Here is a 13,589-nt window from a genome sequence, read left to right as displayed (position 1 = left end):
GAGGAGGAACAGCCAAAAAATACAGACACCCCAGAAGATGAACAGCCGGAAGAATACAGACACCCTAGAGGACGAACAGTCAAAAAAGTACAGACATACCAGAAAACGAACAGTCAAAAAAGTACAGATGTACCAGAAGACGAACAGACAGAGATGCAGACATTCGAGAAGACAAACAGCCCAAAACGACAAAGCAAGATCCAGAGTCTTCAGAAGCAGACCCGGAGCCTTCAGACAAGACCCAGAGCCTTCAGAGAAGACCCATAGCCTTTAGACAAGACCCAGAGCCTTCAGACAAGACCCAAAGCCTTCAAAACAAACCCGGAGAGTTACCCAGAAGACGGGATCCAAAAGAGCGAGACTCCCCAGATGGCATAAAGACGCTAAAATACGATAGAGAAACACCGAAACATGGTATAAAGACACCATAAATGGCAGAAAGACGCCAAAGCCTGATGAAGAACGTCAGCATACGGTAGAAAGACACCCAAGCCTGGTAGAAAGACACCAGCATCCGTTAAACGTGGAATAATTAACGGAAAATCCAGACACCTATGCAATATAGGTGGCCTTTGGGACGACCAAGGGATCATGTATGTATATAAGAAAGCCTCGGACAGGACAAATTACCAGGGTTCAAGCCATCGAACCACTCTCGGGACGGCCGAGAGTTTATAGCTCCATTCCACGGAGCACGCACTTAGGCAGCCCGGGCTCAATGGCAGCTGAGAAAACCACTCCCAGCCAAATACAGAGTAGGCCAGAACCAGAGGGGCATGAGGCCAGAGTCATGCACCACAGCAGGTAATGCTCAGGCTAGGGCATTACCACACCACCAGGCGAGCGAGAGCCTCCGACGGTGGGCAGTATTCTTGTCACTCGTCTAACAGCAAGTCTCTTCTTTAAGCAAAATTGACCTACTTCGTCAATTCTCGTTAAAGAGGGGGCAAACTGTAGACACCTATTTTTCGGACAGGTAAAAAGTGATAAGGAACTGAAGCGTCCAATGATGATTTCCAGAGAAATCTGTCCGGGTGACGAGCTTTTGATTTGCTTGCTGGAATCTAAGCAGGCGTAATTTGTGCACGGCTGTAAACTTGGAGGATTAAAACGTAATTTGGCGTGAATAGCCCATAAAAATCCAAAGAGATTGTAATCTAAGTCTAGAATTTGGACTAATTGCAATATCTTAGAAGTTTATGGGCCAATTTGCAAGTTTGACGTCTGAAATTGACCTTGACCAAACCCATAGGACTTTAGTAGGCTTTTTAGCACTTTTAGGCACCAAAATAGACTTTTAGCACCTTTTTACTTAGCTAGCAAGTCAAAATCCGAATTTAATTAATTAAATAGAGTTTCATGCTAATCTTAACACCTAATGACTTATCACTTAACATTTTAAATCCTAGAAGACTCAAACTAAACCCTAGGTCACCCCTAACCACTATAAATATAGCCTTAAGCCAACCTGGCTAAAGGTGGCACACAAATCCTAAAAATAGACAGTAGAATTCGGCCACCTCACATAGTAGAATGCGGCCATCTCACACACACACACACACTAAATCCAGTCCTGAAAACACTAAATACGTGTTGGTTCTCCAAGAACGCAAACCCTGCACAAATTCGAAGCTGGATTCCGCATCCACTTCGCCAGAAAAACGAGCCAAGGACTCAGAACTGTATTTTTGAGGACCCTCAATATTGTTCTTTTGATTTTTCCATATTTTGCATGTATAATTATCATAATTGCTGTATTTATGAACTTTAGGATGCATATTTAGCCTATAATTGTTAATTTTGCCATTAAATAGTCATAATTAATCAATTCAATTATTTTAATAAACACCATATATTCGATGAAAAAGCATGTTAATCACTGTAATTAGTTGTTTTTAATGCTCAGAACCAAAAAACAATCAATTTAGAACTCTTAGAATGCATGTTTCTAGGAGATTTTAGCTAGTTTTTCCATGAAAACCCTAAAATCGTACTTGCTGCCCAGAAAATATTTTTGCATAGATGAGCATTAAACACTTCGATTGTGTGTTTTTTGGATTCCTTGTTCGATTTTATGCTGTTTTGACTACTTTTGCATGAGAAACAGAGCTAAAACGAGTGAGAACGAAGCAAAATAAAAACGACCCAGAAATTGTCGACGAACCGCCGCCGCCGCTGAAGCCGGCGGCGCCGCCACATCATACTGCCGGCGCCGGCACTCCAAGTTGGTGCAGTGTTCTTCTTTTCCCAGCTCCCATACTTGCCTCCCGACTTCGATCCAAACTTCCAGACACGTTTCCGGGCCCATCCAGACTCCAAATCAGGCCCAGTTTGAACCCAGACGTAGATAATTGAATGTAGTTTAATATTCTGTAATGTAACAGGCCAGAACCGATGTAAAACGGACCCAGAAGTCCAAATATGTAACATAGTGTATAAACCGGGCCCACGAGCCCGATTCCCAGCAAACTAGCAACTTCTAGAGCCGATTCCGGGCTAACCCGAACTCGAAATCGACTCCGGATCAAACTAGTAGAACCAGATCGACGAGACGCACAACTCTCGTGATCTGATCGAAAGCCAATTCTGACCAGACCGATGGTCAAAACCCGCACGAGTGCCAGTCCCTCAAAGTCAACGAGGTTTAAAAGTATCTCTAACCTTGTATGTATATCCAACTGCCCATGAGCATGCCTGCAATATTTATTGCTTTCCGAAAGCATCCAAATCCAATAATAACCGGTTAAAGGACTAATCACTCAAAATTGGCCCATTAATGCAAATCCAGCCCATCACTTAGACATCGTAGGACTAACATGATAGTGTAGTAACGGTTGTATAGGTTTTTCAAGATTCACCTAATAAAATCAATCAAATCACACTTATACATCCGGTTTTAGGCTTTCTGCATGTAAAATATCCAGACCAGCCAGATTTATGCTATTTTCTAGAAACCTCTAAGGTTAGATGTATGCTTATGAGTACCTGCTACTTGCCTTAAATGCAAGTCCAGATCGAGTCATATGCGCGTCAAACGTGTTTACTGCTTTCATACTTGTTTATTTACAGCTTTCATATCCTGTGAACTACATATACTGTTGAGATGAGATATAAAAAGAATATGTCCAGAAAATAAAGCCGGTAACAGATAAGCCAAGCACATGAGACTCGGGGATGTCCACGAACCCTTGTCTTTGGTCTGATGCACGATAGTCTTACCGGAGGCGATTAAGGCTATCCAGTCGGTTAAATGGCATTTCCTAGTTGAACTAGGTGGAGACTCCATTTTCCAAACCATTTCCAGATCGAGAAGTCAGCCATAAGCCTTGGGCGAGCGGCCCCCGAACTCCGCTCCGCTCACAATTGTCCAATAATAAAAAAAATCATTATTTTGGGACTTACACTAAATTTCATAATTTCTTTCAACGATCCCCTTTTATTCCTAACTTGCTTTACCTTCATAAATTTAATTTCTTATTTTTCCATAATTAAAATTTAATAAATAACCCGATTTACTTGAAATTTCATCTTTTTCCTGAACTTCCAAGACTCCATATTTTACAACTTCAAGTGGTCAAAATATATTAAATGGACCATTTTTTACTTTTGCAAAAGCACAGGGTATTACATCCCTGAAGAAAAAATGTTGGGAAGACATTCGTATTTAATAATTTCAAGAGTTTCAATATAATATAACCGAAAGGCGAGATTCTTTGTTGCATAGTTTGGGGCTATTTACAACTAGCCAATTAAGAATTTTCAGGATTGGTCAATCAAATAATAGATAATAAATGGATCGACGTAAAAATAAATGAATTGCTGGTGGTAGAATATTATTCTCGTCATACTTAATTCTAATTAAAATCAAAATAACAAGGGTTACGAGCCAACAAGTTAAAGATGTAAAGACGGTTTCTTATCAGGAATCAATCTCACTAGAATCCTTCTCCTATTAATCCAAAAAGAAGGGGGATATGGAGAAATTGGTAGGCGCTACAGACTACACGAAAGGCGTAACAATCTGCTCACTGCCTCAAAAAGAGGCTCGATAAAATAGACATGTATATGAAGATGCAGACTACCTGCACCTGAACAGAAAGACGTTATGAAGCTTCACTATTTATGAGATTGGCTTTGGGCCTTTCCTGCGCACAATCCTTCATTAAAGTACGACTTTAGACCATACTGCACTAACAATCTCCCACTTGCACAATGAATAATACTTTAAAATATTACTTTAATATATATCTTCTCTAAGATAATATCTTCATTATGTGTCCTGCTATAACAAGTGCATCGTCTCTATGATATTAAAGTTTTTTTGTTTGATAATTCAATTTACATGGCATGATTAACTTTAAATTTACAAGACTTTTGATTATTTTATCATTTGAGACTATATATTTGCCACAATAGAGGGTACTACTAACATCCTATAAGAAATGTTTTAAATTGATCTCTCCCAACTTTTGTGGAGTCTCTTTTCCTACGCTAGGGTTTCCTAGGGCTAGGTTTCTCTTCAATCTGAAGCTAGGTTTCTCTATCCCTACCTATAACTGTTGTAGGATTAGAGCTTCTCTGAGTTGTTGTAACTCAGTTACGTGTTGGTGGTATATTTTTTTGGTTTGTCTATTGTTTGAAGGATGGAAGGTGACATATCTAATTTGTATGCCAAATTGAATCTTATTGAGACTGAAAGTGAGGCTATTAATCTGGAGGATGTTATTGATGAGATGATCGACCAAAAAGCTGACCTAAGTCTTGTAGGCAAGCTTTTAACAAAAAAACCATGAAGAATGCTCTCACGAGTGCATGGCAGTTAGGAAGGGTTTTATTATGAAGGAGAATGGAGATAACCTTTTTGTTTGTGAATTCAAATCAAAAACTGATAAGTCCCGTATTTTGAATGAAGCTCCATGGAATTTTAATAAACAAGTGCTTATTTTTGAACCACTCTCTGGTAATCTACAGCCATGTGAGGTTGGACTGGATTTGGTCCTTTTTGGATTCGTATTTATAACTTTCCACTTAACTGTAGAGGCAAAGCTGCAATTGCAAAAATTGGAGGAAAGGTAGGAAGGATTGTAGAATGGAGTGAGGAAGAGATGACTACGTGGGGTAGATATAGTAGAGTCAAGGTTATGGTTGATATATCAGAACCTATTGTTAGAGGTACAACAATCATTAACCCCCTTGGAGAGAGTTGTTGGGTCTATTTCAAGTATGAGAAAATTCAAAATTTATGTTATTGGGGTGGACTCCTCGACTATACAGTTGCTAACTGTGAAGATAAACCAGAAGAGATGGATGTGGAGAATTGTCCTTATAGCCTTGTGTTGAGAGCTACTCCTAAAAAACGTGGCTTGATGGGAGAAAGATATGGTAATTCTCAAGGCGATGAAGGTCGAAGGAGTAGGGTGAACTCGATGGGCCATGATACAGATGAATCTCATGTTAGAGAAACTACTGTCCGACGTAAACTGCAAATGGAGGTACAAGGTGGTGATGGAAGATACCCTTTTGGAGAAGAAGCAACTTCAATACCCAAGAAGTAACGAAGGGGGCCCAAGTCTTTCATAGCAAAACTTCGAGTCAACTCAGATTTCAACAGGCTAATCCCAACAACATCATCACCTGTAATAATCATATCATCAACATAAAGAGAAAGCAAAATTCGACCAGCCGAGGTACACTTGACAAATAAAGCAGAATCATGGTTACTCGGGCGAAAACCAAGAGAAGTAATCACAGTAGAGAATTTCTCAAACCAGGCACGAGGAGCATGTTTAAGACCATAAAGAGCCTTCCTAAGTTTGCACACTTCACCAGGTTGATGATCAATACCAGGAGGAGGAACCATATAGACTTCTTCATGAAGGTCGCCATTCAGAAAGGCATTTTTAACATCCATTTGAGTGATATCCCAATGGCGAACAGAAGCAACTGCAATAAGAGTTCGAACTGTAGTCATTTTTGCAACAGGAGCAAAAGTCTCCTCATAATCCATACCATATTCCTGAGAATAACCTTTAGCCACCAAACGAGCTTTATATCTTTCAATAGACCCATCAGACTTTGTTTTAATCTTATAGACCCAACGAGAACCAATAGCACGTTTTCCTCCAGGAAGAGACACTAAATCCCAAGTATGGGTTTGATGAAGAGCAGTTAGCTCCTCAGCCATAGCACGCTGCCAAAGAGGATCAAGAACTGCCTCTTTGAAAGATGAAGGCTCAGAAAGACAATGAATAGAAGCAAGGAATGAAGAAAATGAACTAGAAAGACAAGAATAATCAAAATCAGGTTGTCTAGTAGACTTACGATTTCGGACAGGATATCGATGTTCAGTAGTATCCGCCGTCTCAGAAGATGATTGGGTAGTTGATGGGCCAATAGGAGTGTCAGGATTCTCAGCAGGAGGTAGCTCATCATCATCAGCAGTAAAAGGATCAATGCAAACAAGATCAGGCATAGATATACTGTGAGAGCGGTCAGGAATAGTAAAATAAGGAATATGTTCAAGAAAGACAACATGACGAGAGACATATAACTTATGACTGACTGGATCAAAACAACGATACCCCTTTTGTCCTGCACCATAACCAAGAAAAACACATATAGCAGACCGTGAAGTTAACTTACTCCGTTGAACATGAGGAAGAAGAACAAAGCATGTAGAACCAAAAACAAGAAGAGAATAATAATCTGGTGGACAACCATACAATCTCTCATAAGGAGATAAGCCAGAATTATGAGAAGTAGGAATCCTATTAATCAAATAACAGAAGTAAGAGCTGCCTCACCCCAAAATTCACTAGGAACACTAGCAGACAATAAAAGTGACCTAGCAGTTTCAAGAATATGCCTATGTTTCCTTTCAGCAACCCCGTTTTGTTCAGGAGTATCAGTGCAAGAAGTTTGGTAAACTGTTCCATCTAAAGCAAGAAGTTCCTTAAAAGCATGAGAAGTATATTCGCCTCCTAAATCACATCTAAAACATTTAATAACAGCTGCATGTTGGGTTTTCACAAGAGATCGAAACTCATTATAGATGCCTAAAAAATCTGAGCGACGTTTCATAAGATAAATCCAACAATAACGAGTGCAGTCATCAATAAAAGAGACATAATAACGAGAGCCTCCCTTTGTAGAAACAGGAGAGGGTCCCCAAACATCAGAATGAATAAAATGAAATGGTGCAATAGAAAATGTATTATTTTTAGGAAAAGGCAAAGCAGAGAACTTTGCAAGTTTACAGCCACTGCAATCAGAAATATCATGAGTTTTCAAATCTCCTAAAACTCCTGTAGACGCTAAAAATTGTAATCGAGACCTAGAGACATGACCAAGGCGAGAATGCCACAAATAAAACACAGAAGAAGACTGACTCAAACGAAAAGACGAAACATCCACACCAGGAACAGCAGCTGCAATCTTAGGAGTTTTGAGCTGATCCAATATATAAAGTCCTCCTTCCCTATGGCCGGTCCCAATCACTTCCTGAGACTTTGGATCCTGAACATAACAAGCAGAAGAAGAAAAGGAAACTAAGCAACCATTATCACAAATTTGACCAACAGAAGCAAGATTTAAAGTAAGACTAGGAATATGATAAACATTTGATAAGGACAAAGAAGGTGTAATAACTGAACCAACACCTTGCAAGGGCATAGGTGTACCACTAGCACTCATAATAGGAACAGAAACTTTAGGGGTCAAAGAAGTAAAAGATGACAAATTAGGTGACATATGATTCGAAGCACCAGAATCTAAATTCCATGAGGAAGAAGATATACCTGACGAACTAGATGACAAACCTATTTGAGATGAAGCTGACATGGCATGCGGCTGAGATGCAAGGAACTGCTGAAATTGCTCAATCATTGATGGATCCAAAGAAGAAGTGGTAAGTGCATTGTGAGGGCGAGGAAGAAGAGGAGGTCCATTATGAGGAGCCGGCGGTCGATAACTCCATTGCTGATGGGGCTGTTGTTGGGCAAACTGCTGTTTTCCTCTACCTAACTTTGGACATTGTGATTTCCAATGACCTTTCTGTTTACAAAAAATACATTCATCACGAGCAACAGTTCCATAAGGCCTAACTTGCGAATTGAAATTGGGTCGTGGAGTCATGGCGAAGACTGATGGAGTAGAGACCGTAGTAACTTCCTTTGCAACAGAAGGCTTAAGACGAATTTCTTCAGCCAAAAGTTCACTAACAACAGAATCAACAGAAGGCAGCGAATGACGATGTAGAATGGACCCACGAAGTCCTTCAAACTCATCACGAAGAGCCATTAAAAACTGTACCAGTCTCTGCTCCTCTCTTCGTGCAATATAAGGCCCAAAGGCTCGTAATTCAGCAGATTCTGTGAGAGCCAGCTGATCCCACAAATCTGTCATAGCATCATAAAATTCCTGAATACTCATGCTTTTCTGCTGCAGAGCACGAATATCAGACTCCAACTGGTACTGTTTTGCAAAGTTAGACTGTGTGTACAGTCTAGCTAAATGTTCCCAAACCTCCTTCGCTGTCTCATATTTTGCTAATTGAGTACCTATCGAGTGCTTAACAGAATTATTGATCCAAGTAATAATCTTGGAATTAGCAACTTCCCACTTATCTAACAAAGACACATAATCAGCAGCTGTGCTGTCGTCAGGCTTGACAAAAGCACCCGAAATATAACCCCACTTTTGTTTACCCTTCAGAAAATTTTTCATCACATAACTCCAATACGCATAATTTTTACCATCTAACTGAACACTAACTGCTTGAAGCGAATCATCTCTAGTTTCAGCCATATTAAAAAGAAAGCAATAGAACACTAACAAATTGAATTGACGAATCAGATAGAACAAACCCAAAAGACGAGCAGTCAGACAAACGGACAACCAAAATTAATTCACCAACAGTTCCGAATTACCAAATAATCACTAACCTCAACAGCCGCGCAATCACAAAAATCGCCAAAACAATAAAGGAAAAGACTATACTACCCTACAATAGCATATTAATTACGCTAACAAGTGCGACATACAATCGGGTAAGATTACTGATAGAACCAAAACAGGTCCTGCTGCGAAGGAACCTAATACTACAGATATCGAGGGAGGTCGAGATAATTTCATCGAAGTCCAGGTCGCACAAGTCAAAGATACAACATAAATTATTGCTGATGGAAATGGGGTGATTGATAAACAGCGAGTGGTAAACCTGTTAAGAAAAGTATATGGTCTCGAAGTAAATCTCAGCGGAAGGCAGGAAAAGAGAAAGCAGTAGTTTCTAAGAAGGGGAGTGTGAAATGTGGGGTGGAAGATATACATTATGAGTTTTCTCCAGGTAACCTTTTCTCAAAGAAAGCTAGGGATGGGCTACTGGATCAGTTTAACAACTTTGAAATATCGGTAGAGACTGCTGAGCAGTCTTGCCGGATGCAATGAAACTCCTAAGTTGGAACCTCCAAGATTTGGGGAATCCTTGGACGGTACGTGCTCTCAATTTGTTTTCCCATGTTATTTTCTTTTTAATGGAGACAAAATTAGTGAAGAGTGAGTTTGACAGTATATGTAGGAGTTTTCAGTCGTACAAGTGTTTTATTATTGATTGTAATGGTAGAAAACAGGGGTTGGCCCTTTTTTTGGAGGAATAATGTTGATGTCAAGATAGGCGGTTGTTCTGGTAATCATATTGAGTTCGAAGTTATGGATGCATAAATTAATAATGGATGGAGAGGTGTGGGGATGTATGGATGGCCAGAGGCGGTTAATAAACATCTTCCATGTGAGTTAATCAAACAATTAGGAGTGAGTGGGAGTGGTCCGTTACTGCTGTTTGGAGATTTCAATTTATTCCTAAATCATGATGAGAAGAAGGGAGGAAGGATAGGAGATCAGCGATATATTGATGGTTTCCGAGAGGCTTTGCTTGATAGTGATCTCAATGACTTAGGATTTTTTGGGAATACGTTTACATGGTCGAATATGAGAGATTCAGCGCACAATATCCAAATTTGCTTGGACGGATTTACTGCAAATATTGAGTGGCGAGATTGTTATCTAGATAGGCGAGTCACTCATTTGGCGCGTTATAGATCAGATCATTGCCCAATTGTTCTTGATACTAGCGCTATACGGGTTTCTAAAGGCCTAAGACCATTTCGGTTTGAGCAAATGTGGATGTTCCATGAACAATTTGATACCGTTGTTAAGGACTCGTGGATTCTGAGCCGCTGGTATTTGTCTGAGTTTATGGGAAAAGTAGAGGCCTGTGGTATGCAGTTAAAGTCCTGGGGTAATGATACGTTTGGAAATGTGCATAAACAGAATAAAAAGCAAATGGAAAATCTTAAGCTGTTGCAAGAGGGGATATAACTGCTGATGTTGATGAGATTTTGAGAAGGGAAGAGATTATGTGGCGCCAAAGATCTAGAGCCGATTGCTTACGTGAATGGGACCATAATGCCAAGTTCTTTCATCATAAAGCTTCTAGCCGAAAGTAAAATAACACCATTACCCGGATTCGTGACAACTTTGGGGAGTGGAAATATGGTGAGGAGATCTCTAAGGTTGTTGTTAACTATTTCAGCCAGCTGTTTACAACCTCTAATCCTACAAACCAGAGTGTGGTAATTAGCTGCAATTAATTCAGCTTTATCTGAAGAGCAGTGTGCTGATCTCCAAAGACCCTTTCGAGAAGATGAAATCAAAGTGGCTTTGAAGCAAATGGGACCAACTAAAGCTCCAGGACCGGACGGAATGCATGCGCTGTTCTATAGTTCTTATTGGCATATCATAGGTAACAATGTAATTAACAGCGTTCTCAGCTTTATGCGAACAGGTGTGATGCCTATTAACATGAACCACACTTTTATAACGCTTATTCCGAAGATAGCCTCTCCTGAAGCTATGAATGAGCTGCGACCGATCAGTTTATGCAACGTCATATATAAGTTGATTTCTAAAGTACTCGCCAATAGACTAAAGTGTGTGTTATCGTCGGTTATTGATGAATTGCAAAGTGCGTTTGTTCCTGGAAGACTCATCACGGACAATGCTATGGTCACTTTTTAAATGTTCCATTCTATGGAAAAAAGATTGCAAGGAAAGTATGGCTCGATTGCGCTCAAATTAGACATAGGTAGCACGGAAACGGAAATGTGAAACGGAAACGATGCGAAACGGACACGGGGAAACGAAAGTTTTTTCAAAATGAAGGACACGAAACGTGGGGGAAACGTGTAAATAACAAAAATATAGGGATATATTTATAAAAATATTATTTAAATATTTATGATAATTAACAAAATAATTCATTTTAATATACTAAATATTTAAAATTTTATAAATATATAAAAAATATAATATAATTCAACACAAATAAGTATATTTGATGTATTGTGGGCAATGAGAATGTAAAATTTATGGATAACTAGTTAGATTTTTTTATTTGTGGGTAATAATTTTAATTTTTTTTACAAATTTTAATTTTTATTATTTATAGAAACGGCCCGAAACGTTTCGTACGGGTGTACAAGAGTTTCCGGTTTCCAAAACGTTTCTGAAACGGGAAACGCAACTTTGTCGAAGTTTCCGTGCTTCTTAAAGGTGTACGATTGAGTGGAATGGAACTTTACCGAGATGGTTATGGAAAAAAATGAAGTTTCCTGCTCAATTCACAAAGCTTATTATGGGCTGCATAATATCGGTTTCCTACTCGGTTTTGATATATGGTTCACCATGTGGTCATATTGTTCCTCAGAGAGGATTGCTCCAGGGCGACCCCCTATTCCCGTATTTATTTCTTCTCTATGCAGAAGGTTTCTCTGCTTTATTGAGGGAAGGCGCTAGGACATGGGATATCTCAGGAGGGCGGGTTTGCAGGGGAGGTCCAATAATTAACAATCTCTTTTTCGCAGATGATAGTCCGTTATTTGCGAAAGCAACTGAAAGAGAGTGTCGTGCGCTGAAACAGATCATTGGTACCTTTGAAGATGCCTCAGGACAAGTTGTAAACAGCGACAAATCTGAAATCTTATTTTGTTCATCTATACTGCGGGCCAACAGACAAATTGTGCAGGATTTGTTGGGTTATAAGGTAGTAAGACATTTCAAGAAGTATTTGGGTATGCCGACGATGGTGGGACGGTCGAAAAAACCAATATTTGGCTTTCTTCGAGATAGGCTGCATAAACGGGTGCTAGGGTGGAAGGAGAAATTTCTAAGGCTGGAAGAGAAGTGTTGATCAAATCAATAGCCCAATCTATTCCTACATACATCATGAGCTGTTTTGCTCTACCAATTTCTTTATGTAACGAAATGCAAAGTATTATTACAAAGTTTTGGTGGAGCGGTACTGATGATAAAAGGAAAATCCAATGGGTTAGTTGGCGGACTATTTGTCAAGCTAAAAAAGACGGAGGACTCGGTTTTCGTAATCTCCGGGCATTCAATTTAGCTATGTTGGGTAAACAAGATAAGAAGCTTATTCAGAATCCAAACTCGCTATGTGCTCAGGTTTTCCGGGCAAAATATTACCACAACTCTGATTTCACGCAGGCAAGGTGTCGTACAGGCTGTAGTTATTTATGGCAGAGTATTCTTGAAGGGACAAAGGTAATATATTGTGGCATTGCGTGGAGAGTAGGAAATGGTCAAAGTATAGACGTGAAAGATGATAAATGGATTACTTCGTCAAGATACATGAAACCTGTGAGCTGTTTGAACGTTCAAAATGGGTGTCGAGTTAGCTATTTTATTGATGAGAGTTTGGCTAAATGGAATGTGGATAAACTTCAGTTGGCTTTCGCTCCAAATGAGGTCGACTGTATACTTCAAATTCCTATTAGCAACAGGCTTCCTCCGGATAAGCTGGGTTGGGTCCCGAATAAAAACATTAAATCTGGATACTATCAATCTCGTAATTTGATTGAGAGGGATAGAGCTACATCGTTAGGTGGTTCAACGATGCAATGTTTTTGGAGGCAGATTTGGCGTTGTAAAGTTCAACCAAAAGCAAAACATTTTTGTGGCGTATTGGCCACGATTCGCTGCCGTGTAATGTCAATTTATTTAGAAGAATTCCAACAATGTCTAATCTCTGTCCTAGATGTGGGTTGAAGGAGGAAACTGATTATCATGCTCTTAAGGAATGTGAGGAAGTCCGTGGTATGTGTCTAGCTTCGCCTTTATGTTTGCGGGTTGATAGAATTAACGGTGTGAATTTAATTGACTGGCTCAATGCTATGTTCACTTCTCTAAAAGCCGAGGAGCTGCAATTATTTGTGCTATCAATGTGGACGATTTGGAATGATCGAAATAATATCGTCTTTGGCAACAACAGGCTGCCTCCTTTATTGATGTTTGTTAATTTGCAGATGATGATTTCTGCAGTGTCTAAGATTCAAGCGATTCCCAGTGCTAAAGAAATTTCTGATGTTCAGAGTTGGCAGCCACCTCCGCTCGGTACTGTCAAAGTAAATACAGACACAGTGATTTCGATTGAAAGAAATAATTCTGTTGCTGGTGCAGTGTGCAGGAACAGCGCAGGTGCGGTTATCAAGAGTGGGGTGTGTATGTTGCAGGGTGTT

Source organism: Mercurialis annua, linkage group LG2 (genome assembly GCF_937616625.2).
Source record: "Mercurialis annua linkage group LG2, ddMerAnnu1.2, whole genome shotgun sequence".
In the NCBI taxonomy this organism is placed as follows: domain Eukaryota; kingdom Viridiplantae; phylum Streptophyta; class Magnoliopsida; order Malpighiales; family Euphorbiaceae; genus Mercurialis; species Mercurialis annua.
The sequence above is the reverse complement of the archived record's forward strand: the minus strand, read 5'-3'. Positions refer to the sequence as shown.